General features: G+C 37.9%; 1 pseudogene; it reads right to left on the reverse strand.

Moving 5' to 3' along the window:
* Positions 1 to 382: 382 nt before the first annotated feature.
* On the reverse strand, positions 383 to 1,066 carry LOC119530216 (annotated as a pseudogene).
* Between the last annotated feature and the right edge of the window lie 11,478 nt (positions 1,067 to 12,544).

Raw genomic sequence — 12,544 nt, forward strand, 5'->3', positions numbered from 1 at the left:
TGTGTGAATGCAAGATTTACATTTTTCTCACCTGTAGAATGGCAACAATAATGCTTTCTTGTGCATTGAAAATATTGATTCTTCCTTTGACCTACTTTAGTTCTTTTGAAGGAATTGACCCTTCTTGGTGACAGTAAGGACTAGGGAAAACTACAAGTAAAGTCTGATTTTATTGTGTAACTTTGTTGCTGTTGTTTAAACTCACCTGGGCTGTACAGAGCCTAGTAAATTTGGGGTTGAATGAGTGGATTTCTAAAGCTGACTATGACTTTCAAGTCTCAGCCAGACAGGGATCAGAGTACAAAGAAAAGAGCATTTTTGAAAAAAAAAAGTCTGATCTTATTTATTTGTCACTCTTAGAAAATCTCATTTTTGACTGGACTCAGAGCTGAAAAGCTCTCAGTAAGGACAGCCTCCATTTCTTGGCAATCTGTTCCTGGCAATTTTCTTCCTTCTCTTGGCCAAAAGTTTAGCATATTCTGTGGCCTCTTCCTTGCTTTTCTTAGTACACTGTTTTATCAGGGCAATACACCGACGTTTATGTTGCAGGACACGTGGAGTACCAAGACGCTGTATATTGGGTGCTTTGGTCCTGGGTTTCTTACCTTCTTTGTTTGGGGGCTGTCTCACAACAAACTGGCAGACAGCTTCTTCAGAGAGATTGCCCGAGGCGATGAGGCACAGTAATATTGGTCAGCCCAGGAATATCCTTCTCTCCTTTTTTTGCAATAACCAGGTTGAGAACACTCAGATTGGCATCCACAATGCAACCCTGAACAGATTTGCACTTTTTTTCTCTAGTTCTCCTTGGTCTATGACAGGAATGCCCCTTACTCAGCAAGAGGCAGATACGGCCATGGGTCAAGACTCCCTGCTTCTTGAGGAAACCTTGTTGGTCATTTCCACCACTGATTCAGACAACATAACCCTTCCACTCCTCATCCAGAGTGTCAGCAGCAACTTCTGTGGCCATGTGCTTCTCATAAAACGTATGACATTTGTGTTCACCGTCCACTTCAATGAGCTTCTGGCAGCCAGTGGCTGGGAAGGCAATGTTCAGCTTCATGCTGAGGCAGCTGACCACCTCCGAGGCACCATGAAAAAAGAGCAGAAAAGAGGATTTTTATTTCAAGTTCAAAGTCACCTCAGAACGGGTGGAGCTGTGATATGTTGTCTCTTTAACTGTCAGTAGATATAACAATATCTTTATTCTTGTTGCATTTATTGTGTTTCTCACCTTCACTTCAGAGCAGAACCTGAAAATACAAGGGAGGTAAGGTCCACTGGAATGAAAAAAAAAAAAACAACAAACAAACAGAAAAACAAAAAACTAGTAGTTTAGATTTCAGCCTTTAAATTCTGCCAAGTATAAAGCCTAATAGCTGCCCCCAGATCTGTTGCTCCTCCCCTATGGCTCGCTGCCTTTCTCTATCTATCACTGACTCTTTCTCCTTTTGGTGAACTACCTGTAGAGAGGGTTAATGATAGAACTCTGGAAAGGCCAACTTCTTGGTTCTAGGTAGCTTGTTTAGAGCTTCCTAAAGGCATTAATTTCCCCCTCCTGCACCATATCATTTCACTTTGGCTTTGGGTTTGTCAGTTATAGAAATTCTGACAAACCATCAAAGGATAGTGAGTTTTATTAATAAACAGATGGAGATGAATGACACTCTTTATCCATTGGAAAAGCATCTGTGGACAAAGAAGGAGAAAAAGTTGCATGAGATTTTCACAAACCCAAAAGCCACAGATAAAAGAAATTCAGGGTGTTCTAGATGAACATAAGACCAGAACTCAGGAAATGATTTGAGCTCTAGAAACAGCAGGCAAAAAATTGAAGTAGAACCAAGAAGTAAAAAAATAGATGGACCATCTCTCTCTAGTTAAGCCAACTTGGCGGGTGAAATCACTGCCCTCCCCACTACGTGGGATCTGACACCCAGGGTTGTAAATCTCCCTGGCAACGTGGAATATGACTCCCGAGGACGAATCTAGACCAGGCATCATGGATGGAGAGCATCTTCTTGACCAAAAGGGGATGTGAAAGGAAATGAAATAAGCTTCAGTGGCAGAGAGATTCCAAAAGGAGCCGAGAGGTCACTCTGGTAGGCACTCTTACGCACACTTTAGACAACCCTTTTTAGGTTCTAAAGAATTGGAATAGCTAGCAGTAAATACCTGAATCTATCAAACTACAACCCAGGACCCATGAATCTTGAAGACAATTGTATACAAATGTAGCTTATGAGGGGTGACAAAGTGATTGGGAAAGCCACATGGACTATACTCCCCTTTGTTTAGTTTATGGTTGGATGAGTAGAAAAATGGGGGAAGAAAAAAAAATGCACTCAGTGTTCTTTTTTTACTTTAATTGTTCTTTTTCACTTTTATTTTTATTCTTATTATTTTTGTGTGTATGGTAATGAAAATGTCAAAAATTAATTTTGGTGATGAATGTACAACCATATAATGGTACTGTAAATAATCAAATGTATGCTTTGTTTTGTATGACTGCATGGTATGTGGATATATCTCAGTAAAAATGAATTAAAAAAAATAGATGGACCAGCTGAAGAGTTCTGTGATCACAGGTTATAGAGTACAGGAGAAAAAGGGATGCCCCCAAATCTAATTGCTCTTAAAAACATTAGAAAAAGAACTCAGAGGAATCCAAGAACTCTAAATTCTAACTTTATTTCCAGGTTGTGTTTTGCCAAGGTAGGAAGATAGAAATATATTTTATATTATGGGTTGTCTGCTTGATTTATAAGTTTTGAGTGTTTAGACAATGGCAATGAGGGCCTCTATTTGTAACTCTTGTCTCAGACCTCACATGTTAGGGTGAGAATGGAAACTAGAAGTTCATAATGGAAACTAGAAGTTCATAAGAATGGAAACTAGAAGTTATCAGTTTACCAGCTTACCACTATATCTCCTTCACTTGGATATCACCAAGTGTGGATTGTACCCAGTGATGGTTTAGGGAAGTATAACTTTGTTCCTGGGACAGGTGACTGGCTTGTTTTCTAAATTTTGTAGATGTAGTGGCATTCCTGTGATAATTCTGTGTGATCTATTGACTCTTTAGACACTTGAAAGAAAGGGCACATAGGAAACTGTGCATTGAGATAATTCTTTGTATTGAACTAATTCCTGAAGGAATTATGCCCATTCCAGTGGGTGCAGTTCCTGGAGGAATGAATCAGACTTGCAGCAGAATGAGAACTGGAAAGGAGGAATGTAGGATGTTAATTTCAGAATTTTGGGGCTGTAATGTCATTAGGCACTCACTTAAAGCAGTTAGAGGATTTAATCCTTGGAAGTTAATTTTTTTTCCTAGGATTGTAAAAATATATTTTTTTCAGTTTAAACCTGGAGCTCTTTTAGGTTGCCATGCATTGTTTTAGTACCTTCATGGCTTTGTACAGCTTTGGTGAGTCAAAATAGGATAATTTACTGGGAAAAATTTTGGATGAGAAATAGACTAGGAAATGAATTTGCAGTGTTAGGTAGAACTTGATCTTGGCATTTGATTAATCTACTTGTTTGATCTATTTCAGAACCTTCTATAGGAAAGTCTAAGCTGCTTTCCAGCTCTTCCAAAGAGGCAGTGGTATGGGTGAACCACTTCACAAAAGTGGAAGTAAGATTGTCCTAAATAAATGTGACTCTTCTTCTCTTCCCCTAACTCTATCCAGGAAGAAAGGGGTGACAGTTGAAAAATATTGGAAGGGGTGCTAATTCTTACTCTAAGTTTCTGTGGGGTAGAGTTCCACTTCACTTTCCACAGGGCAAATTTTGAGAGGTATACTTCTGATCCTTCTCCATCACTTACCCTCTGCTCCTCCTCTGGAGAAGTATGACTTTGCTGATTACTGAGATTGGGAAGAGGATACTGAATGTCTACAAGTAAATCCAGCATGCTGTTTTCTGCTTTGGTCTTCCTTCCATATGATAAACACACGTGAGTCAGGGTCTCAAGACTAGTTTCTAAAGGCTAGGCTGGAGTTCTGACTTTTCCTACCAATAGGGACAGAGACATATTGTCCAAACTTTCTATGTAATGGTCTCTGTCATACTTGGTTAAACTCGCCCTCAAGTGAGGCTTCCCAAGGCTTAGAGATGGGGGCCAGTATTTGTGATGGTTAAAGTTCATGTGTCAACTTGGCCAGGTTATGGTGTCCAGTTGTTGGATCAAGTATGCACTGGCTTGATTGTTACTGTGAAGATATTTTGTGGATTTAAATCATCAGTAATCATCTATGGCTGATCATATCTACAATCAACTGAGGAGATTGCCTTCAACAATGAGAGAAGTCTCATCCAATTAGTCAATAGCCTTAAAAGAAGTGATAATTTCAGCAGTCAGAAGGGAGAATTTCCATTACTACCTCAGTCAGCCAGCTTTTCCTGAGGAATTCACTATAAACCTTCATTGGCATTCCAAGCTTGCAGCATGCCCTATGGACATGAGCCAATTCCTATAAAAAATCTCATAATATTAACTTAATATATGTATGTTATATGTATATATATATATATATAATATGTCTCTGTTGTATGTATTTATGTTATATATGTTATATATATTATAATATATATGTTGTATCTATATCTATCTATATATTTCCTGTCAGTTCTGTTTCCCTAGAGAACCCTTACTAATGCCTCATTGGAAAGTCTGAGTGTGCCTGCATATTAAAACTGGTTTCTTTCTTCCACTTATTATCTATAATAAAGGGGATACATTGTTCTCCATTTATCTAACTTTTTTTTCCCATTCTTTAGGGATGGTGGTAGATAACAGGTATGATTATTTACCATCTCAAAAACCCAGACAGATATTAAAGAGTTTGCCCAGTATAAAGCATGACAAATATGCAACAAAACATTTATGTAGTGAAAAACATCAGCTTTGGAGTCAGCCCTGGATTCAAATCCTGTCTCTTTGACCTACTAGTTATTGACCAAATCACTCAACCTACCTGAGCTTCCTCTGTAAAATATTGATAACAAAACCTATTTCACAGGGTTTTAAAGATTAAATGAGATAAGATGTATAAGTTACTTCATTATCTCTGTATCACTGAGCCTGGCATATAGTAGACACTCCACTGTGAGTTATTTTTATCATTTGTCTTCTGTAGAACAGGTAACATTTATTTCTCTCTCCCTCTCTGCTCTCCCCACACACATCTTCTGTATATTCATAGCCCTTATTTCACTTCATCATAATCACTTGACCTATTGTTGAGGGAGGAAAACGCTTTGTTGTGAATGCAAATGATGCAGTGTAACATCTATCATGAATACACCAATACAAATAATGGTGGTTGCTTTTTTTTTCCTTACTAATAGAGCCCTATTGAAGCAATGGGATTTTCCTCATGATACACCTGCATTTTAGTGTGTGATAAAAATGATTCTAAAAAACATCAGTCTTCTTATTTGCAAGATTGGCAAGAAACCTTCTGGTTATAAAATTCTATAGTTATATAAAATTCCACAGCATGATTATCCTTGAAACTATTTTGTTTGCTGTGTTTGCTCCATGTAATTTCCGTAATAATTAGTGAAGACTTGCATTTACAGAGCTTTTATATATTTTTTTCATTCTGTGGAATGATAGAAAAAAAAATAGAATTAGCTTCCTTTATCAGAAAAACCACACACACACACACACACAAAATGACCTCAGTGTGTTGTTATAAAACCATGCAGAAGCACCAAAAAAAGAGCTTATTTGAATGTGTCATTGTTGTGGATTCTACTTATATTGATTAGTTATTTCATTCATTTCACACATACTGAGTTCAAGTGTGCCAAGCCCCATGGTACTGGGGCCACTGAGACGAATGTGATTTGGTCTCTGCCGTTAAGAGGCTCCTGGTTAAGCAAGACAAAAAAAATTCTTTAGGGCAGTGGTCACAGAAAACACATCACCATCGTGTCAGCAGTCAGTATTTAACCAGAGAAGTAAAACCAATAAGAGATACATATTATAAGAGATTTATTGCAAGGAGTTGGCAATAGTGGAGGCTGACTGGGTAAGCCTGAAATCTATAGAGTAGATCACCAGGAAGGGTAGCTGGAACTCATGGGGATGGACTGAAGCTGCTGTCCACAAACAGAATTTCCTCTTTCATGGAAGCCTCAACCCTACCTTTAAGGCCTTTCAACTGATTAACTCAGGCTCACCTATATTATCTAGAATATTATCTCTTACTGAAAATCCACTGATTACAGATTTTAATTCAATCTACAAAATACTTTCACAGCAAAACATAGATTAGTGTTTCATTGGATAACAAGATTTATAGCCTAGTCAAATGGACACATAAAATTGACATCACAACTCTTGTCTCCAAAATCCTCATGAGTAGAGGTCCAGTGTAATTTGTCCCTCCCAAACCACAGACAATGTCTAGTGAGCATATATTGTAAGAATCTGTTACCTAAAAGGAAATAATTTTCCTTAAAATTGCAATCACCAGTTTTATCATGGTTTAGGTAGGATTCTCCAGAGAAACAGAACTATTAGGATATATATGTAAATATTAAGGTATTTATTATAGGAATTAGTTCATGCAAACATAGGGCAGTCCACAAGTTGGAAGTCCCATAAAGGTGATGTTGAATTCTCCAGAAGATGCAGTATGGTTGAAGTAGAGATAGAAATTCTTCTACCGACTTCCTGCTTCCATGACTTTCTCTCTCTAAGGCCTTCAGGGAGAGGATTAAGACCCATCGGGATTCAGTTGGCCACATCTTAACTAAAATTAACATCTTCATATTGCTAGAAAACAAAACAAAACAAACAACCATTGGACTCTACAACACAAACTGTGAACCCTAATGTAAAATATGGACTGTAGTTAATAGTACAATTATAATAATATTCTCTCATTGATTGTAACAAAGGCACCATACTAAAGCAAAATGCTAGAAATGGGGGTGGTTGTATGGGAACTATGTATTTTCTGCATGATCTTTCTGTAAACCTACAACTTATCTGTTAAAAAAAAGGAAAAAAGAAAAGAAAAAGACTAACATCTTCAAAAGATCCTATTTATAATGGGTTTACACCCACAGGAATGGGATTAAGAGTAAAATCATGCTTTTTTCTGAAGTACATAAATCAAGCTACCATATCATATTTTCAGAGGTTCAGGATTCTTGCTGCAAGTATGTTTTTAGGGAGCAATTAAGTAGAGAAATGAGTTTTACATTACTGCTTGTAATCCATGTGTATGTAAAGGGGAAGAAAAATACAATTATATAGTATTAAAAGTAAATATAAATAGCCACTTCTAAAAATACATACTCCTTTATTGTGAGATTTACTGAATATTACTGGGTCAGCATTTCTTACAGTAGGCTCCACAGAACAACTAGTTCCTTATGATGAAATGCCTGTTTGCTGTATTATCTCTATATCTATCTATCCAATTTATCATCTATCTACTCATCTATGTTCATTTATTTACAAAATGTGTGTTTTATAATATAGGTAAATATATGTCTACACATTTACTTTTTAAATATATATACACTATATATGATATATATTTATATATATGAAAGTTTCTGTAGTCAAATATGTTAGAGATACATTAGAATAAATTTAAAAGGGCTTCTTGCTGCTGGATTTTTTAAAGCCTTGGTATGTTGATATCATTGTCATCTTCAAGAGGGAGAATTGGAATTTAGCTTTAGTCAAACTAATTTGACCATGTAACACTTATTCATAGAGTGACTTTCTAGCTTATTATTCATTGCAAGGAACCTTTAAAACCTGTATAATAAGGTATTGTTTAATTGGTGGGGGGATGGTAAGGTTAGTAATTAAGCAGCTATTAAAATCCAAATGAAAATTCTGTCATAATGTGTCAGGGATGGAAGAGAGCTTAAAGGTTGTCAAGTCCAACCACTCATCCAATGGATAATACTTTTACTTTATTTCAATCACACAGCTGATCAATACTTCATATATAAAAGAAACTTCAGAATCTGACAACATGATCCATCACATTGTCTCCATCATTATTTTGATAATTCCATTTGTCATTGTCAAAGGTCTCCTCCAAAAATGTTTGCCAAAAGAAACCAACAGACTAAAGTGAAAACAATGCCACGTAGCTTTGTTCACCAAGCATTTATTATCTGTTGCATGTAAGGTATATAGCAGCTAACCACCCTCCATTGAGGGAGACAGACCTGCCCAAAACTAATTAGTACAACACATCACAAGTTATGTTCAGTTATAAATAGATTGCTGCCAAAGCACAAGTGGGTAAGATTATTTTTTTTTCTGATTGTAGAATTGTGTGTATATGGAGGAGGGGAGAGTCATAGAGGTCATAACTTTTGAGACTGAAATATTTGGTAAGATTTTACCAGATCAAGTTGGAAATGTCTTCATTTCCATATGCAGAGGGAAAAGTATGATTCTGGAAACTGAGTGTCCAGGGAGATCAAGGCTTATGATGAGTATTAGATGTGGCATAGAAAGTGAAACAGGAAATGTGGATTGGGGCTAGATTGTGACAGCCCTCCAATTGTGTATTCAGCAGTGTGATCAGTGGGGAGCTTCTGAAGTTGTCTGAGGTGGGGTGGTCTTGGTCAGAGGTAATTTAACAAGCTAACTTTACAGCAGAATTGGAAAACTTTAGGCTGGAAAAGGAGAGGTTGGCAGCAGGGAGCCAGAGCCCAAGGATTCTTCAATGAACCAGGTGAAAGATGTTGAGGGCCTAAATTAGGCCAGGAGCTTTGGGTAGGATTTGCAAAACGTTGCATAGGTAAACCCAATCAAGCATAGGATGCAGCAGACAAGGAATAAATCAAAACAGCTTCTAGATTAGCAGTTTTCCCATCAGATTGCGCACAAGTGGGTAAGGAAGTCTGGGTCTATATATTAGTCAGGGTTCAGCAGAGAAACAGAACTGACAGAACTGACTCATGTGACTATGGTATTGGCAAGTATAAGGCAGAACTACAAGTTGGGAACTCCAAGGAAAGTTTCAATGAATTCCCGAGGAGAGGCTGGCTGAAGTAGAGATAGAAATTCTTCTTTCTTCATTCTGACTGCTTAAAATCATTTCTCCCTTTATGCACTTCAACTGATTGGATGGGACTTTTGTCATTGCTGAAGGCAATCTACAATGTTGATTGTAGATGCAATCATCCATAGATGCAATCAACTGACTAATGATTTAAATCTATGAAATATCCTCACAGTTATAATCAGGCCAGTGCTTGCTTGACCAAACCAGGGAACACCATAACCTAGCCAAGTTAATGCAACTTATGTTATATAAGGGGTTAAGATAGGGAAGAAAATAAACATATTTTTTTTATGTATACACACAAACATACTTATAACAAGGCTGGAGAAAGAAGCCAACTGCTATCTATAGAACAGGTATCCTATCCACTTGATTATTAAAATCTTCCTCTACTGAAGTCACTCTCTGGTGAGCATTCACATGGGACACAGATATCTTCATGTTTTTTGCCCACTCGGAAAAGTCTATCCACATACCTCTCCCCCAGACCTATTTGTCACCAACTTTCCAATCATACTCCTTCCAATTCCCTGACTATTCAGTCAAAACACTGGTCACAGCCCATAAATTAGTATATAAACATACCTCTGACCATTTTTCCTTCCATGTAAAATTAACAAACAGGTGCTCTGCTCAAAATTCTGTCCACAGGGAGGATTTCCTTTTACCACTGTCCTTTAGGGATGCCCCAGAAAGGGGTTGTAGTGTTGCAAGTGTCCTGTATATCATGTATCCTGTATATTTTGCAGAACCATGTGCAAAACAGGCCTGAGTTTTCTCTTCTGCAATCAACTGATTGTAGGGAGCTCTCTAAGAGGTCATAGTTTCAGGCTGAGAAAGAGAAGGTAATGTGGCAGGAGTCAGGGCCATGGACATTTAGGCCACTTCCTTGTGTAACTCGTGCCTTCAGGACCTGCTTGAGCCTCATCTCATATACATCACTTCCATTTGATGATGGCATGCTGCTCTGCACACTCAACTTTATAGCTCGATGTATCAGACAACACCCAGTTCTTGAAGGGTAACTCAGGTGTCATGGTAACTTGGGTGGCTCACAGTTAAATATTCGGTCTCTACAAAGGCCAAACACTGTTTCTCAAAAGGAGAGTAGTTATCTGCAGAGGATTTCAGGGCTTTGCTCTAAAATCCTAAGGGTCTGTCCTGTGATTCTCCTACTGGATCCTTGCAAAGGCTCCAAACAGCAAATCCATTTGCCATTGAACCTTCTAGCACTATTGGATCTGCTGGATCATATGGCGCAGGTGGCAGAGAAACTTGCAGGACAGCTTTGACCTGTTGCAAGGTCTCTTGTTTCGTTTCTCACTCAAAACCAGCAGCTTGATGGGTCACTCAGTAAATGGTCTGAAGTAGCACACACAGATGAGGAATATGTTGCCTCCCAAATTGAAAGAGCGCAATTAGGCATTGTGCGTCTTTATTAGTAAAACTTTTTTCCAATCTCTGTAATTAGATTGTATATTTTTTGTTTACTGCCAGGCTCTTCCCCTTTACCTCTCTGCCTCAAACTCCAAGAATGCGGGGATCTTGTCTCTCTATTCTATTATATCTCCTTAGAGTATAGCACAGTCCTTAGCACTTAGTAGGTGTTCATTAAATAGTGGTCAAATAAATGATGAGTTACCGTGTTTGAAACTTACATATATCTTTATAATTTTCTGAAGACAGAAACAACTTCAATATTTTACATCATTTCACTTTTATTCAAAAAGAATTATATTTTGGACTACTATATTTGCAATTAAATAACTCATGGTTTTCCTAATAATAATATTTTTCAGAAAAACTATTCAAAGTTTATAAAATGTGGTAACATGCAGCAATGAATTATTAAAAAGGGAAGTTTTGGACTTCATATTTCCTCATAGAAAGTATTTTAAATCAATCATTTCATATTTTTAAAAATTTGCATGAAAACTGGTAAAGACAATGGAAGGAGTTTTGTGATTATACGTGTTATTTACTCTCTCTCCTTTGGTTCTAAGAGTCTGTGATTCACGTTAAGTTGTGCAGCCTTCGACCTTTGGGTAGCTTAAGCGTTTAGACACCTGATGGCAATCTTTCATTAAATTTGGTGAAACGTCAGCCATTCTGGCAGGTAGGAGAGAACACAATTTGTGTTTCTACAGCAAACTTCATACCAAATATGAGAAAATGTTTTCCAGTGACAGACAGAACTGAGAGTTTCATGTTTTTCCAGATGAGCATGGTGGTCTTCGTTGAGGGAAAATGATGTGGGTGGTGAGCTCAGTGAAAAGAAAAGAGGAAGGGAAATTGAAGTTTATGCATTTAGGGACTTGGGCAGATCACTTAGAGTGCAGAATGTAATGCTAATGGAAAGGAAACAAGTTCCATGAGATTTATGTTGTGTTAAAGTGCAATTTAATCTGGTGAGGCAGTTTTCCCTCCCTTCTTCCTCTTTCTTTGGTTCTTCTACACTGCTCTCACCTTGCCTCAGGCTGGGAATAAAAGATACAGTTTTGGGCAGAAAGATGGTTATTTCTCCCCAGAAAGAATGAGAAGGATTTAATGAGGGTGTGAAATGGGAAACTTTCCCATGTCCTCCTGCCTATTCATTGCGTCAAAATTTAGTGTGATTTTGATGATATAATAATAAATAATGCTACTTTTATCAAGCACTTACTATGAGTGCCAGGACTGTGCAATGTACTTTAATTAGATTGTCTTCATGTAGTTCCCATTTTACTTATGAAGAAAGTAAGCAGAGGGAATTTGATAACTTGCCCAAGTCATTTTGCCCCATAGGTGGCGGAGTAAGGATTTGACACCGAGACCTAAGCCCTCAGCCATTAAACATACTGCCTTCCTCTGTGCTCAGCGTCAGCTTATACCAACCGCTTCCATGGCATTAAATACCATATGTATTAGTTTCCTATAGCTGCTGTAACAAATTACCATAATCTTGGTGGCTTAAAACAACAGAAGTTTATTCTGTCACACTTCTGGAAGCTACAAGTCTGAAATCAAGGTGTCAGCAGGGCCATGTTCTCTCTAAAGCTTCTAGGGAGGGTAGTTCTTTGCCTGTTTCTTGCCTCTGGTGGTTGTTGACAATCCTTGGCATTCCTTGGCTTGTAGATGCATCACTCCAATCTCTGCCTCCATCATCACATGCTATTCTCTTTGTGGGTCTCTCTGTGTCTCTGTTTTTGATCCTTTTGAGGACACCAGTCATTGGATTAGGGCCCACCCTAATCCACTATGGCCTTGTTTTAGCTAATTGCCTCTGTAAAGACCCTATTTCCAAAAAAGATCACATTCTGTGGTTCTGGGAGTACATTACTTTTGGGGGAACGCTATTCAATCCAGTACACCAACTATGTACTGGTGACTCCCAATATGGTTCTCCAGTCTAAGTCTTGCTTTTGAGCAAGATTCACATAGTCAACTATTTAAAGCCATCTCCTCTTAGGTATTTCACAGGCATCACAACTTTACCCAAC

The sequence above is a fragment of the Choloepus didactylus genome, chromosome 3 (assembly GCF_015220235.1).
Source record: "Choloepus didactylus isolate mChoDid1 chromosome 3, mChoDid1.pri, whole genome shotgun sequence".
NCBI classification, from domain to species: domain Eukaryota; kingdom Metazoa; phylum Chordata; class Mammalia; order Pilosa; family Megalonychidae; genus Choloepus; species Choloepus didactylus.